This window comes from Meleagris gallopavo, chromosome 4 (genome assembly GCF_000146605.3).
Source record: "Meleagris gallopavo isolate NT-WF06-2002-E0010 breed Aviagen turkey brand Nicholas breeding stock chromosome 4, Turkey_5.1, whole genome shotgun sequence".
In the NCBI taxonomy this organism is placed as follows: Eukaryota; Metazoa; Chordata; class Aves; order Galliformes; family Phasianidae; genus Meleagris; species Meleagris gallopavo.
The window spans coordinates 28233344-28250014 of NC_015014.2; the positions used below are offsets into that span (position 1 = coordinate 28233344).

The following is a 16671-nucleotide window of genomic DNA, read 5'->3' on the forward strand; positions in this document are numbered from 1 at the left end:
AAATACAATGTATGTAATATATGCTTGCACCAAGTTGTGCACCTTGCGTTTTGCACTTCATTCAGTTTATGTGAATACCATAACTGTTAATTAGGCACGGTTTTGTTGCTTTGGGAAACTTTCTGGTCTTCCACCTTGATGTTAAAGTGCCATTTCATTTATCTGGAACCTTTTAATAGAAGAAGTACCTGACTAAGAATAATCGTGTTTTGGATCTGCTTTGTGACATATGGAAAAGCTCTGAATTGAACACCTTGCTTTCAGAATGGTGAGCTCTTGCCTGAAATCATATGGCAAAATAGACTGCGCTTCCTGAGAGGTTGGTGCAGTACGTGGTTACAAATGGAAAAATGATGATAATCTTGTGGCTATGGGTGAGTGTTTATTGAATTAGATAAAGGTTCCTTTTTCAGCTTCTACTGTGCCTCTTCTCTTTCTTTTGGCATACGTTACTTTTGTACCCTGATAACATTGATCACAGCAGTCCTTTTTGGTATTCTAGCACACTAAGTTACTCCTTCCCTCCCAACTTGCCCTTTAATTACTAGCTGTCACAAGAATGTCTGCAAAAGTGAATAACGTATACTTAGCAATCATTATGGCTGGCCTAAAGGGAGCTGGGAATGGTGCTGCTCAAGCTGTGTGGTGTTATTAGGCTCTATTCTATACTCAGTCTGAAAGTGTGATGTGCCTAGTGTAATACATTCAGCGAATTTGAAAGCTGTGATTTTGCTGCTTTGGAACACGGTAGTAGAAACACTTTGATAAATGCTCCATTGGTGAATATCAATTTACCACCTTAAATTATTGAGGTTCCTGATACTTAATGGTACTAAAAGGAGCAGCCCTGACAAGCTGTTTCAAGAGCAACATCCATGCAGGGTAGAATGTTTTAAGTATGCCCAAATTTTGATATAAATTTGCTTTGATGTTGTCTGTGTTTTTTGAAAGCCTGACTTTGTGAGTGAAAAAGACTCAGCTTACTGCTTTTGTAAGCAGATTACATTTTTATGGCTTATTTTCACTCACTGGAAGGATGTCTATGACTGACACATTAATTGAGGAACAGTGTTTCCAAAGCCATACCATAGGAGTTGTAAAACACGTCACCTACATATTCATCTTCCCATATTTCATATTTTCTATGAAACCAAGGAAAGGAAGTCCAATTTAATCTCTAGATGTAGCCAGTAAAAACACAGTAACCTAACTTTCTTGGGGACTATGTTTTGAGGAAAGGCCAACTGAGGCAGAATTCAAAAAGCTTAGTCTTCTAGCATCCTTTTAATCCTCTCCCTCAGATAAGCAGTAACACCATTTCCCCAAGTAAAGGGAACAACACCTCATAGTATTGTAGTCTTAATGAAAACAGAAGCATTATAGGGGTCTGTGATCTATTGGTGGTATGGAGAAACAGATACATTTCAGAAGTAATGTCAGTAGAAGTATTTGATGAAGTTGAACAAGTGTAATCACCATCTAAATGACTGAGGTTCTTTTTTCTCTTTTAATCAATCAGTGTAATGAAAATCAAATTGTGAACTACTTTTATGTTTCAGTAAATCTCTACTTAAAATGCAGATAGCTTATAGGTTACCAGAGATACTGTAACATGCTTGTTTCCTCATCGTGTTATCTTTTGTCTTAAGAGTACCTCTGCATATCAGGTTTTTTACTGAAATAAATCTACATATTCGGATGATTGTTAATTTACACTTCAAGATATCATTTTTGAGGGAAACAGAGCTCATATGTGAAGTCCAAGATGACAGTTCTGCTTCGGAAACAGCCTGTGATATTAACTCTGAAGGGCACAATGAGCTTTTTTCCCTTATCTCTCTTAATTTCTTGGCTCCAAGTTTCTACATAAACATGGATTATGTTGGAAGAGAATTCTGTTGTAGCTGTTCCAGATAGTCCTTCCTCTCATGCCTCTGTGTCAGTGTACAAACCAAAAAGTGACAGTTTTATATCTTCTGAAAGTATTAGCTTTGGTATTTTCAACTTCAACAGGGTATTTTGGCAGGGAGAGATGCCAGGTGGTGCTGGAATGTTTCAGGAACATGGAGAACAAGCTCCTGTTCTCATCTGTGGCCAGTGAACTCCTGTCTGGGAGAGAAGACACAAAAACGTACTTGAACAAAACTGTAAAAAGTCAAAACTTTAGTTAAAGTGAAGATTATGATGTTATTTAGATGATTTATAAATCTGAACTTTGCCAAAAATTACTATTTCTATTTTTGAGTGACTCAGTATAGGAATGTGGAAGATTAAGTGAGAAAGTCTTTAATAGGTCAGTTTGAATTAACTTATGAGTAAAACCTTGACTCTTCTTTTTTGCAGTGGCAGGTGTATTTGCAAAGTTCTTGGATGCTGATATTTGGAGTTTAATAGCAGCTCTCAGCTTATGGCAGTGTGTAGTCTTCTGGGCCTCTGACGTGCAGCTAATTCCCACAGTAGTGAGGTATCAATCATAGTGCAACCTGCGCTTGCTGGACATTCCCTGTTTGAATGTTCAGACACAATATTTTGAGCTGTTTTTCCAGTATTTTGAGCTGTATTTGCATAGTAGACAACAACAGACAGTACTTTAAGGCAATGTAGGGGGAAAATAATTGTTTTGTGCTCTTGTGCTTTCTACTTACCATTCACCAACAACCACAGAATCTGCAGTGCCAATTTCTAAAAGTCTGTGAGACTCATTGACATATTCCACACTATAAAGTTATAAAGAAATATTGTCATATGCAGTAAATGAAAGTTATTTCTGTCCATACCTTGGTTACTAAAACTGTTCTAAAATATGGTGGGACATAAACCATAGTGCTCAAATCTGAAATACAAAGCAGTTGTTTGCTTTTTTTCAGGTTAGGTGGAATGGTAATTACATTATGTCTACAGCATTGAATAACGTGGAGAGTTTATGGCTTACTCTCAGAAGCGGAATCTCTCTGCTGATACATGGGGACGTTGTACTGAGCCAACAGCATGACTGCTTTCTGTTAGTTCCAAACATTGGTTGTCATTTATTATTTCTGTCATCAGAAAATGTGCAGAATTGAATGGAGTCCAACATAGAGCTCTATCGAATCTCCACAGTTGGAGAATACTGTGAAATGATAGAGATCTACATTTGAACTAGAGATGTGCAGTTGGAGTTATTTCACTGAATATATTCTCTTTCTGTAGTACATGATAGGCATAGCCAAGCACTATTCCTGAAAAGAAGAAGATACATACAGCATGTTTATGAACTGTGATTGAAGTGAGAGGTAGTTGGACTCTTAGTGTTTTGACTATGCACGGTACACTACTTCTGCATCAGAAAGCCTTTATAAAAGCATGGCATTTACTTTTCTCATGCAAACTGGCATCTGCATATGATTTAACTTTTCTACTAGTTTTTTTTTTATTACTTTATTGTGGTGTTTGGTTATTGGTTTGGGGTTTTTTGGTTTTGTTGTGGGTTGTTTTTTTTGTTTTTTTTTCCATTTGATGCTTTGAATTCTTCCAAACTAACATGAAGAGATTATCAAATTTACCTTTTATCTTAGGCAAGTACCTCAAACAAACATGAAAGCCAGAATTTCTCCAGTGGATCCAGTAGGGCCTCTTACTCTGCCTTGACCTCTTAGTCTGCCTCACAAGTCCTCAGTGGTTGCAGATCACATACTGGCTACTTTCTGCTTGGTTAAATTTATCCTGAAACAAGAGAAAGGAATGCAGTAGATGTTTGACATGTAGATGTACAAAAATGGATTCTCTGCATATATAAAATACCTTCAGTGTGAAAGAAAATTTCCGGCTGTGGGAGGGGTTTAAAATCACTGTGAACTCTTACTTTAAAAAAGTTATTTCAGTTCTTGTACTTCATCAGGAAATCACATAGTATATCTTGTTTTGCCTTAGTATCTGTTATGTTCATTCTAATTAGCTGTGACAGTAGAAATGTAAAACATGATCCAATGTACCAGTGTATGTTGGACATGGCACCTGGTGCTGTTCTGTAGTTGGTAATTTATTTGTTTCTGCAGAGTTAGTTATTTGGACATCAGGCTTGCACTTTGTTCTGGAATAATATCAGAAATCATTTTTAAACAGTCGAAATGGTAAGTCTGGGTATGTTATGTAGCCCATTAGGAAACTCTTGCCATTTTCCAGATAGTACTAATTTGTCAAACAGATATAAAGCAACAATTTGAAAGACTAGAACAGCATGGCCAGTCTTTCTTACAGCCATTGGAAATAAAGTAAAATTGTTGTTGTTTCCTTCCAATAAATCAATTTTAGTGGCTTGCTTTTTAATGTACTGCAATCACTATTCAAAAGGCAAGTTTGACATATTACGCAGAAATTGCTCTTCTTTTATAGGCTTCATAAGTGTAGCAATTTTTCATTGTTGAATGAACAAAACATGGAAACAGACAACTCCAGTATTTGGTTTACAGAATAAATTAATGGAGGATTTCAAGGAATAGTTTGTGTCTGTGGTTGCTCTCTGTAGGCTGTCTATGGGTGGACTAGGGGAGGAGGGAAGGAAAGGAGGGAAAGAGAATACAAATACTGGGCCCCAAATTACTATCTGATGTCTCTGAAATGAAGTAATGTTAGACTAGTTTGACAGGTAAGCAAATGACTGACCCATCAAACTGTGATGCTTGTATATTTGGGAACCTGTAGAAAACACCTGGGAATAAGATTATTCCAGAGGAAAATACATGTTAATTCACAATTTCAGAAAAGTTCCAGTGATTATTCTGGAGGGGTGGGGAGGGGGAAAAAAAAAAAAACTGATAAAATTAGGAAAATCCTACCTAACCAAAGCTAAGTAATGTTCAGATGTGATATTTTCCTGACTTCTAAATTCATTTCAGCTGCTGCAACAGACAAGCCTAGAGTTCCTATGTAGGACGCCTTGGTTTAAAAAACAACTTAAAGAATCTGATGAACTTTCCTTTTGTGTAACTTGTCTGTCTTAGTATAGTGTCATTTTGAATTAAGTCATATATATGTCATAAGTCACATATGTCATGCTAATGATATGCCTACTTCAGTTTTCAGCTCATCTGGTGAAGAGCAAGTACCCACGGGTCTGCATCTTAGATGGCGGAATCAACAAGATCAAACCAACTGGTCTCCTCACTGTTTCTTCTCCACAAATATAAGTGGCTGTAAATGTTCAGGATGATTTGTCTGAATAGGCAAGTCTTGAACTACAGCATCAATATTCGGTGACTCTGTTATACAATTTCTGGGTGATCAGTATCTCGCCTTGCACATCAAAAGCAAAGTTTTATGATTGTTCTTTGATAGAGCTTCATCTGCTACAGATGAAAAATGTGAATATTCCAGTTTTCTGAGAAACTTCTTTCAGTGGTGATATAGTGCAAAACTGGCTGAGCTCATCTGAACTCAGTTAGTATTCGGTATCTTAGAAGTTTTTCTGCAGAATGACATAAACTGGCAATTGATTGCCCTAAGCTGTACTTAAATTGTTTTTCAAAAGTATTTTACTGTGAATATTGAAAGTAATGAGCTGAAATTGTCATGTGTATCAAAGAAAGAAAAGATGTGTTCTCTCATTTTAAAGAATAATTGCTGTATCTTGTGATCTATTTTTTTTTCTTACTTTTTTTTTTTTTGTAAAGCATTTTTCATCTGGATTGGAAATAAAGATATGTCCTAGATTGGAGATTGCTGTAGGAGCTGCTGCTAAGTCAATCCAAACTGTATCGTGTACTGCAGAAGTGGTGAAGACTTGCTGTTAAGCGGAGAATTTAACATTCAGTTTCCTGAAACATGGCAAATACAGCTATTTCTTAGACAATTGACGCAACAACAACAACAGCTTATTGACAACGCTGTATCTGTGACAATAGATTGGTTACTCCATAAATAATAGAGTTTATCTGTGTTAGAAGCTCACGCCTTAAAGAGAAACAATGCACTTTTAATTTTCATATGGAAACAGCTTAGTGAAATCTTTAATACAGGAAAACAAGGTTGTTAAAATGTAAGATAGACAGTATGTCTTTGAACTTAATTTTTTCCCAATCCTCACTTACTTTAGATAGGCAGTAAGAAGAAGCTCTTCCATTTGTTTCTACATTTTTCAAGTTTAGAAACGCTGGTATAAAGCTTAATAAGCATGAAACTTGGAGTAGAAAATATGATTTGTAAAAAGCCTGGTTACAATTGCGCATTAGTTTTCATTGTGAGTTTAACACCATGCTCTTTGTTAAAACAAAAACTGTGAGATAGTACTTGACTTAATACAACTTCACTGTTAGGATAACAAGGATCTGCCCTGAGAGTTATGGCTACTTATCATACACCTTAATTGAGGATTTTCTGTTGTGATTAGTTTATAGATTGGCAAGTAAGAACATTGCATCAACTAACTTCATTTCATTTTAATTTGTTACAATAGATTTCCAAGACAAAACTGTTGTGAAAGGGGAGAAGAGGTCATGAAGAAGGCTGTGAACTCAGCTCATGAACATTCCCTGTAGATCACAGGCAAAATGATTACTTGTGGTATTTTCTGTTATTTTGTGTAACTGAATACCATGGAATACGAGGCCTTGTGGAAGGTGTTGAAAGAAGTCTTGTTTTCTTCTATGCGATGACCAGAAGATTTTAATCTGAACCTTCAGAAGCTAGTCTCTCTGGAGTTGGTGTTGTCTCCAGAGAGGTTTAGTCTTACTGCAGCTGTTACTTTGCAAACCATAGAGGAAAAGTATGATGAGTGAAAAGAATATAGGGCAAAAAAAAACGTCACTTACTGCTCCTTATCTTAGCTGTGATTTGTCTTAAAAACAAACAAACAAACAAAAAAACCAACAACATGGCGTTACAGTATGCTAATGTGTATATGGACTTTCTTAAGTCTAGGCTCAGCATCATATCCTGGAGCTTTCAAGAAGTTTTTACTCTTTAAAAATCTAAGATCTTTGGTAGAGCGACTGGATAAGAAGACAAACCCGGGAGACAGTTGATCACATTTCTACGTAAGCAAAAGCTTTCTGCAAGAATTTCTGGCAAGATCTTTTGAGCTTGGTTAACTTCAAAAGTAATGCAAAAGAGGGAGAAGCGGGCAAACAGCACGCTTGTTAATAGGACAAACCCATCATATTGATCAAACTTTTGTTTGGCTACTTGGAGAAAGAAAAAGACTTTGCAGTGCTCAGTGACAGAAAATAAGTATGGAAGTGTGGTAAGCACTGGAGAACCAGTTCTAGCCGTAGTCTGTGGTGAATTCATTGATAAAAATATCATCTCAAATGCATAACAGCAGCTGGAAAGCTCACCCAGAGTATCAGTGATTGTAATGAAGGGAATGAACAAAACAAGTTACTCTATCACTTCATGGTATGTTTTAAATAAACACAGTGGCGTTATAATTTAAAAAAAAAAAACACAACTGCACAATACAAAACATCGTCTTCATAAGAACATCATGTTCTAAAAAGAGGCAACCAATACAGAACATTCTCCATTTTCCCATAAGTGCATCCTTAAATTGTGGAATTTGTTACCAGAAGAGACCAAAAGTGTAAAAATACTCATATGGAAGGATTAGAGATTTGTGGGAGTGCTGAGTCTTGGCCTGTTAAACACAATATTTTATAAGCAGTCTTCAACTCAAGGAATTTTTGATCTGTGATTAATTGAGACTGAGAGAATATACCAGAGTAAGATTTCACACTGTTTCTTGAATTCCTTTTTCAAGCATCTGCCTTTAAGAAATATTGGGATATACCTAATACAGCAGTTCAGGTGGCATTATATTTATTAAATAGGTTGTATTATATAGATATAAAACATAACGTTTTAAGTTACATATTATGGTATAATATATGTATAATTATATAAAAAATATATTTAAGCCCTCTTGTCTTTTCCTTCTCCTTTGTTACAGGTATTCAGAAAAGGACTGCAAGCCCCAAGAATAGAATGTCTTTAAGAAAATAGGATATTTTGTGTCCCCAGTTCCTCGTTCCTTTAGTAGGAAACGTAGGAGGTGTTCAATATTTCCTGCAGCTAGTATTTAGAGTGGGAAGCCAAATTATCTTTTGAGTGAAAAATACTTAAACAGTTTCAGCACTTCCTTTTTGATTACTGCATATGTTTTTATATTTAAATATTTAACATTATAGATTTCATCCATAATACTGCTCAGTTCTAGCTTTGAATTTAGCTAAGTAAGATTCGAGTCTTATATATTCCATTTTTGTATGGGTATATTTTTGACATAGAACTTAAAAGCTACCATTAAGAGCTTATGTCACAAAATGATGTTTATATGTATTTTTCATGAGAAGTTGTGAGAGAATATATGTGAAAAGCAGGACATGTCAAGAACTACTAAACAACACTGACTTTTCCCACATTAATAGAACTACCTGGAAAGTTCTGTAGCTAACATTACAGAACTGCCAGTTGCTGGTATACCTATACTTACCACTTTAGTCAGCGTTTTTGAAACTGTGCCTATAAATAGGCACACTATGTCTGGATTCAGTTAAATTAGACAGATGCACAATCACAAAATTAACTTTAAACTCCTTACCCTAGAAAAGGGAAATTATTGTATTTTGTGGTAATTTCTCATTAGATAATTTATCTTGGTTTTGTGGTGGTTGCGCAGTTTAAGAAATGTGTCAAAACGCTTTTACTCTGTTATTCCACCAATTTTGGCAGTACTCTGGTGGAACAAGCAGTTGTCGGGTTTCAGAGAGCTCTTGAGAGATTTCTGGAGGCCAGGTTATTTTATCATGTGTATTTCTGGTACCATTGCTTGACCAGCAATGCTGTGCTCATTCTTTGTTTTAGACCACAGCTATATACCAGGGAGATCTAGAAGGGGCAAATAACTACCAGTCTTCTGAGTTGATGTTTTCTACCGCTAGAAGAAAAATATCCCAGCTAAATATTTCCCATCTTTTGGGCTGGAAAATGTAGCCTTTCCCAAACTTTTTTTGTCCTATGTTTTAAAAACATTCTGAAATTGCCCCACCCCCTTAGCCCATAGCTTCCTACTGGGGCAGTCAGGTTCCCATAGAGTGTTCAGGAGCGCATCTAGGGACAACAGGCCAAAGGAGATTAAACCCTCCTTTCTCAATCTTGCATCTGTTTATCATTGCAAACAAATAATTGCTGTTTTACTAGGGTGTCTTTTGAGAATGTTATTAGACTTTGTTTCTGTGTCATTTGTTTTTTGTTCTTTCTGAAGTAGTTAACTGTTATTTTTAAATTTTAGCATGTTTCCTATTTTAGAGTTCTATTCTCCCTGTTGCCAATATAGGGTATTTGGTAGACAGTCTTTCTAATATTTCTGACACAAAAATTATAACCACAGCGTCTGTGTACACAAAGGTTTGTATTCTTGTACTTAAGTGATTTCTTTTTCTGATCCCTAAATGTTTTATACAAGTGTGATGGACTAACTAATTTGTTGGAGTGGACAAAGGTTTAATTGTGATCAACATCCTTTCCTTGTGTCTTTTTCAAGACTTTAAGCTATCATTGTATTGTACAGGCAATGTGGTGCAATGTTTTTCTGTGACCTTCTAGATATAGTTGAATACTTACCAAATTTTTAGATCTGCCATCCCTTCTTTGTGTTTACCTTCCATAGGAGGACTTGATTTCTCCCACCTTTGCTGTCTTCCTAAGAACCTGCTGTAAGAGTGCCTGTGATTGGTTCTTATGAGGTACTTGTATGTTACAATCAGTGAGGCTACTCTTGCTGCTCGATTCAGCTAAGGAAGATGAATATTGGAATATCTCTTAGATAGAATTCAGAGCTGCATCACACAAGCTCAAATAATGTTTCACAAAGGTAGTATGGTAGAGCTCGTTAGTTTTGTGGCCTGAGACATACTTACTATTCCTGTTTGCAGGGTATTGATGTTGTCCAGAATATCCATTTTGGAGATTTAATTTTTGTTTGTTACTTTGCAATACTTGGCAGTTTGGATAATGTGTTAGGCTTTCTTTTTATAAGATGAAAACTATTTCTTTGATTTTGTCAGTGTTGATGTTTTTGTTTTTTTTTTAATCTGGGAATTGAGTGGGAATAAGAGTGGCCATTTCTTGTGACTCCCATTTCTAGTTATCTTTTATTTGCTAAGAGTCATATTGGTCACTCTCACTGTTATGTTAGAAGCTTAATTACTGTCATTAGTCATTAGTCATTTTGCTATTTTTGATTCCTTGTCCTGGCCCAACTTGCAAAGATTGACTGAAAGAATTATTATTTCTCCCAGAAAAGTGTTTCTTTCCAAAGCAAGTAGTGAAACTTAATGTGTACTGGCTGAGCAGGCACCAGATTTGTGTTTTCGACTAGCTAAACTATAGACTTTCTTATTTGTTTGAATCTCAAGTATAATGTTAGTATTGTCATTCTTTTAAATTTCCAGTCTTGGTAAGGATGTGATGCCAGAAAACGTGTTCTGTTTTGGAAGTAGTGTTTCATCCGCCTTTCATCCACCATATGATTTAAAGATTGCTAATGGTAGTGCTTTTTAAGCAGTCCCTCTAAATACCTGTTGGACAGCAGTCTGCATTCTGAGACAACAGCATCTGTATTCTGTGAAGTTAGGTTCAAAAAAACATCTCGTACTACCATCATCATGTTGAACATATCTCAGTATTGCACTGGGACTGTCTTTTATAATCAGCATTAAATGGACCAGTGTTACACAGAGTTTAAAGAGAAACTAGTTGGAAAAAAAAAAAGAGTATTATTACTATTAGATCAAGTTGTCATTAGGTCTTGAAAAGCTTTCTCCAATATTGATGTAATTGTAATGTAAATGGATATTCAAGTTAATCACTGGTAGTGGTCCTGCATGTGTTGATGGAGTGACACAGGTGTGTGCACTGTTAGAATATATATTTTTTGTTCTCTAGGCCAAAAGCACTAGTCCTCGTGCTCTAGGAGCTATATCCCATAGTGTATAGATACTGAGAGAGCTTCCAGACACACTAATCTGTATGAAAGAACAGACACAGTTGAGCAACCCAGAGATCAAGGTGATAAATCATTGTATTTAATGGGAATAACCAAGAGAAATGTTGTATACATCTGTATTGTTTAATATTTCCTAACTAAAGCAGTATTAATTTTTTCTCTTCTATCTTAATCGAAGGTTATCTGACGTTATATCACTTTAAAGAGTCGTAGCATCTGGTGATAGCAGCTCTTCCAGCTGAGCTGACCAAGGAAATAAACTCCTCTGAGTACAGAACAGGTATACTGAACAATTTATTTTCTTTTTTAGAGAGAGGTTGAGTGAATGTGGCAGTAGTTCGAGTTGGTGGGCTATTAATGTGTGCCTTGATACAAACTTTTCATGACTTAGGTAATCTGAGGGACTCATTCCCCTGACTAAAATGGGCTAATAACACTTTCTAATGTTACTCGGTGTGGGAGAAAGAAATACAGCAAGTCCCATGACCAATTAGAATGCTAGGGTACCAGGACAGTGCAGAAACTTAGAATAACTTTCCTGGGAACTGAGCAGTTTCATTGGGAGGCCAAAGATAGGTGATAAAAATGAATTCTTCATGATTAATTATGTAAACTATCCTTTTCCTAGTAAGTGTTACTAATGAATATGTGTCAACACCCCCTTGAACTATTCACTGTAATAACTATTCATGTATTCATTACTATTATTGGTAGATAGCAGGATATATATGAAAGAGCCTTTGTATTACGAAGCTTACTATACTTGATTAGTTATATCCAGCTAGTGTATACAAAATATTCTTGTGCAATTAGGGAATAATACAATCTGATCAATTGTCAATGACTGATATTTTTCTTTAATGTTACTCAAAATTGGAACCTTTTGTAAGACTACCTAACAACAAGCTTTAAAGCCCTAGAATATCAACAGTAAAATCATAGCTTCCTTTATAAAGCAGAGATCAGAAGCATAATAAAAATATTTCTATTACTAACTTCAGTTCTCTTTTAGCAATTCAAGTAAGTTTGTTTTGTGCAGGGAAGTTACATGTAGAAGAGGGAAAGCAGATCAGTTTGCATAACTCTTTCATGCCCTTCTACGGTTATTAAGGCATAAAACCACTACCTCAGCAGTACTGAAACACCAGCTTCTTTTTGCTTTTGTTTTCTTACAGCTTCTCAGTGGGGAAATATAGGCACTGAGGCCAGTATGAGGGCTTAGTAGTGAGGGGACTAATCTTACTGGCAGGTTTATATGTTATGCTAAAATATCACACACTTGAAAGCATCAATCTTTTTGGGTAGATCTCTTTTCCTCTCCTATCCACTTTTTCCTCTACCTCAGATTTCTGTTAAAAGAACAAATCACTTGTGTTTTCTTGTCTTAAATCTAGACCAGAATTTTTGAAATACATGCATGGAGTCAGTTGCATGATGTTTAGCCTTTGCTAGTAATCATTTTCAATAAATTAGCAGATGATGTCCTACTCAGTTTTCCATAGTTTCAGACTGTCAGTGTTCTTATACAAATTGAATACGTACATATTCTGGGTATTTGTGACATGTTCTAATAGCTGTTGAAAAACAAGTTTTAGCCTTAATCTTTTTTCATTTGGCATTTTCACTGCAAAGTGACTGAAAACAAGTCAGAGCTATGCTTCATTTCAGTCTTATCCTTAGAGAGTACTTTATCTTGTTTGGAAGGTTATTGCAAAATTCTGACACTGATAAGCACAAGAGCGACATAGTCTATCTTCTGATATGCAATTAGAATTACTTCAAATTAATTTTTCAGTCCTGGTGTTTCAGAAGCATACTTTTATTGAGCATACAGTATTCAACTTCATCAAAATAGTTAAATTTCTGGCCATTGTATTGATTAATTTGATTTGCTGTGGTTCAGTTCCTACCCAAAATTCAGTTTTTCTCAGTCCCCTTGAAACCTGAATGAGCTGGTATCTGATTTTAATCCTTTATTTCCGGGGGAGTTGTTCTTACTGACTATATTTCTCTATCCTCAAAGATGCAGATGACATCAGTTGCAGTATGTTAGAGAGGAACTTGGCAAATCTCTTCAATATTACATGTCCTCAGTGTATTACCAGTTCAGAGTTCTGCAGCTGTATCAATTCTTCAGGAATTGAGACGTTTCTGCCCCAGATACTGCATCTATAGTGAGTACCTAAAGACTAAATGTGAAGGATTTAGTTTACTATGGTTTCCAGCAATATAATTATCAAACAACTGTATTTAAAGTAGCAAGGCTCTTAAAAAACTCACAGATCTTTTTGTAGTGACTTCTGAACCCAGCTAGAATAGCTAGGAAGAATTAGAACAATAGAAATTCCTCCTTTGTAGTATCTACATATCTAAGTATTGCATGCAGAATTTAAGAGATATATATATAAATTTGAGGGCTTTACAAAAGTAAGTGTTCTTGTCATTTCATGCAGAGAGAAATTGCACCGTCGAAAGTTGCAATTACTTCTGAAAGACAAAGCAGGGTTAGATGCCACTGCTGTTGTAATGCAAGTGTAACGTATCAGTTGTTCAGACTGTTCTCACTGCTTTTGAAATGCCTTGTGCCTCTTGATACTCTATATGCGTATGTATGTTTGCTCTGCATTTCTTCTTAAAGTCTTCATAAGTATACAGTATTTGCCTAGGCTTCCTTGTGCTCTTTCACCCTGCCTGATAGTGACGCGTTACAAGCCTGCCCACTCACTCTCCAGGATTTAATTTAACTTTTCACGGGCTCTTAGTTTTTGCTCACCTTCCTTGTTTGAAGCATGTGAGAGATTTTCTTTCTCAAAGAGTTTTTACTGCTCTCATTGTGTGACCTACTCCTGGAAATTGCTTGTTCCTTATTAGCAGATGCCCAAAGCCACTGACATTAGCATCCCAGATTTGTAATGAAGGGAGATTGCTGCCATGCAAAGGGGGGAGAGAGAAATGGAAAATTCCTCTCAGTGCCTCCCCTGCAAAGGCAGCCTTCTCATAATGAATCACCAAGAGAAATCTTCATGATGATGGACGGGGACCAGTGGGGGTGGCAGGAGAGAGTTGAAGGCAACAGGGAGTTATTCTCTAATTATTCTTTCCTGACAAGGTAGAATAACAGACACATAGGGTTGTACATCAAACTACTGCTTCTTGCACTCTGCTCATTACAGAAGCACCAGCATCCCCCATGGGGGATAACCCATGCTCTTGGGTTATCACACCCTAAGACAATGTCTTTAACTGTCACCTTCCACTGTGGCAATGATAAGATGGCTGTTTTTTTTGTGTGTGTGAAGTAAGGGAAAAAAAAAGAAAAAAAGTGAAAGAAGTCAAGCAGCCCTGCTGTGTGTGCTACACATAAAAGCTGCACAATGAGCAGTCACAGTAGCTAGCAATCTGAGCGTATGGATGTTAGGAACCTAATGTACTGAACTTGAAGATTCCCATTGTTTCTGGTGGTATAGGGTAAATGCCAAAAAAAAAAACCAACCCTTCTTCCATATCTTCTCGCTTAATTGATGCTTCTTCCTATTCTGTTTCATCTGTTCTATGTGATACCCTTCCATGGGAATGAATTCTGTTAAGCTTGCAGTAGAACAGACTTCGTGTGCTCGTCAAATTTGCTGAGAGTTCAGAGTACTTACAGCTGAATAAATATTGCATTCTGGTGATGACTGGCTGTTCACCATGATGCTGCCTTACAGAAAGGAACTTTACTCTTTTGGCAAATGGCAATTTTTCTGTTGCTGAGTCCTCAAACTTCTTTGCCTTTGTGTCTAGATGCAAACACAAATATGTGCATTAATAATGTGTTTTGCATTCTTGTACATTATGTGCACATATGAGAGTACATCCAAGGAGGAAAAAGGCATATATCTAAATGCAGAAGGAGAATTGATAGTCCAGGCAAACAGGCCACATCCCTTTGCCTGTTGTGAGACGCCAGGGCCACTGTACATCTGTTCAGTTGCTGTAATGTTCTTTTTGTCATGTTGCAAAGCCTCACTTGTTGGATGTGTAATATCCTTGTATATTGTTATAGTAGTGATTTATTGCTATTTTGTGCAAAACTTTGCTAGCTTTCTGTGAGCTGCTTGGTGTAAGCAAGTTTAAGTAAAGTTTTTTTTTGTGCAACATCAGCTGCTTGCTGTAGCATAGCTGATTTTTAGAAATCTTCAGTTGTTTATATATAGGTCTTGTGAAAACCTGAACCTGATGGTAAATGAGACCCAGATTCTTGAAAATCTGGCCTTCACACTGAGTTCTAAACACCTAAAAAAATTGGACTTGAGCTTGGAAAATTCATCCTCAGAAAGATCAGGATTTACATAGAGCTTGTTTGTAAATGGTTTCAGTGGGAAATGCTGGCAGAGCCATCCCTTTAGTATTAATTGTTAACCTGTTTTGCGGGCCACCCATTCTGCTGATGCAATAGAAGAAACCTAAATGGAACAGGTCGTTCATTGCCCAGATTATTATTACTGATTCCTCTTAGCTGATAGGGTGAAAAATTAAAAAAGGTGTCTCCTGCATCTGTTTTCATTCTGAAATCTTAGGCAGGCTACAGAATCCTTTTAAAGTCTCTGCTGCCTGTTTCAGATTTCATTTTCAGAGGAAATCTTAACAAGTTCATATATTAGCAAGCATAAAGTTTTTCCCACACTGTTTTACTGATTCAGCAAGATACTTATACAGATGATCAGAGGCTCCATCGGGTTGAAGGTAATGTTATGACTGCTAGCTTAAGCTAGGCATATGCCTTAAATACCTTAAATACTTTATTCAGATCTGGCTTGAAAAAATTATCAGGTATGATCAAAACATCAGGCTTTGCCTGAATCCAGTCAAAGGCTGGAAGGCTTTCTGTTGTGTTGCTATTTTATTTTATTAAATCAAAATTAAAAATACGTCCTGTTGCTGGGAAGTCTTAATCAGGTTAAGAAATACCAGATAATAATGATAGTGGTACTTCAACAGAAAGATGAGGGAGCAGAAACAATCAAAAAGGAAATAGAGAAAGGCCACCCACCAGTGATGTGTTGAAGGGATGTAAGCAGCCTCAGTAGTATTCACACAAGCCCTGGAACTGCTCTCATTCACATAACACGTCCCACTTGTGAGCAGTTACTGTCAGAGAGAGGAGGAGCCTGTCTTGGCTGTAGTTGCTGAGCTGCAGTCTACAGCTAGATAATGTTTTGTTTCAGGGGCCTGCTCTGTGGGAGGTACTGCCTGTGCAGAGGCTGTCTTTGCTCTTGGCTTTAGCAGTTGCATAGCCTCCAAGGAAAAAAATTATCTCATTAACTCTTGGCGAGGAGATAGTGTGCAGCCAGAGCAGTCCATATGTGCACAGCATGGTCTTTGTCACACTATACAATTTATAATTGCTGATTGCTTTTTGGCTGATGTTGAAAACCTGCCTGTCAATCCCCAGTTAGAGTGCAAAACAGTAAGTTATCATCCTCCCTCATCTCCAGTCTAGTTCAGCACAAGCTCTATTGAAGAGACTGTAAAGTCTCACTGCAAGAGAGGTTCATAACCTTTGGTCATATACAGCTCTCCAAAAAATATAAATTAAGTTGCTGAAGGATCATCCTGTAGTGAAATTCTATGTATGAGTGCATACATACTTAATGCATTTCAGCAAAACTTTTTCCTCTCCTTTTTTTTTTTGGGGGGGAGCACTTTTTTTA

The 16671-nt window shown here is 36.6% G+C and overlaps 2 long non-coding RNA genes across 6 annotated transcripts; one reads left to right on the forward strand and one right to left on the reverse strand.

Annotated features, from left to right (window-relative positions):
• Positions 1–1486: 1486 nt before the first annotated feature.
• On the reverse strand, positions 1487–16662 carry LOC104910656. 4 transcript variants are annotated; one of them, XR_004159547.1, is made up of 5 exons: positions 16011–16662; positions 14626–14757; positions 9595–9684; positions 3543–3702; positions 1487–2109 (listed from the first exon to the last, which is right to left on the reverse strand). It is a non-coding gene; the product is annotated as an uncharacterized LOC104910656 (long non-coding RNA). The 4 variants fall into 4 exon arrangements; XR_002114217.2 differs by having other exon boundaries at positions 2323–3702; XR_002114216.2 differs by having other exon boundaries at positions 1487–3702.
• On the forward strand, positions 9641–15492 carry LOC109367264. 2 transcript variants are annotated; one of them, XR_004159545.1, is made up of 2 exons: positions 9641–9716; positions 10918–15492. It is a non-coding gene; the product is annotated as an uncharacterized LOC109367264 (long non-coding RNA). The 2 variants fall into 2 exon arrangements; XR_004159546.1 differs by having other exon boundaries at positions 11157–15492.
• Positions 16663–16671: the final 9 nt, after the last annotated feature.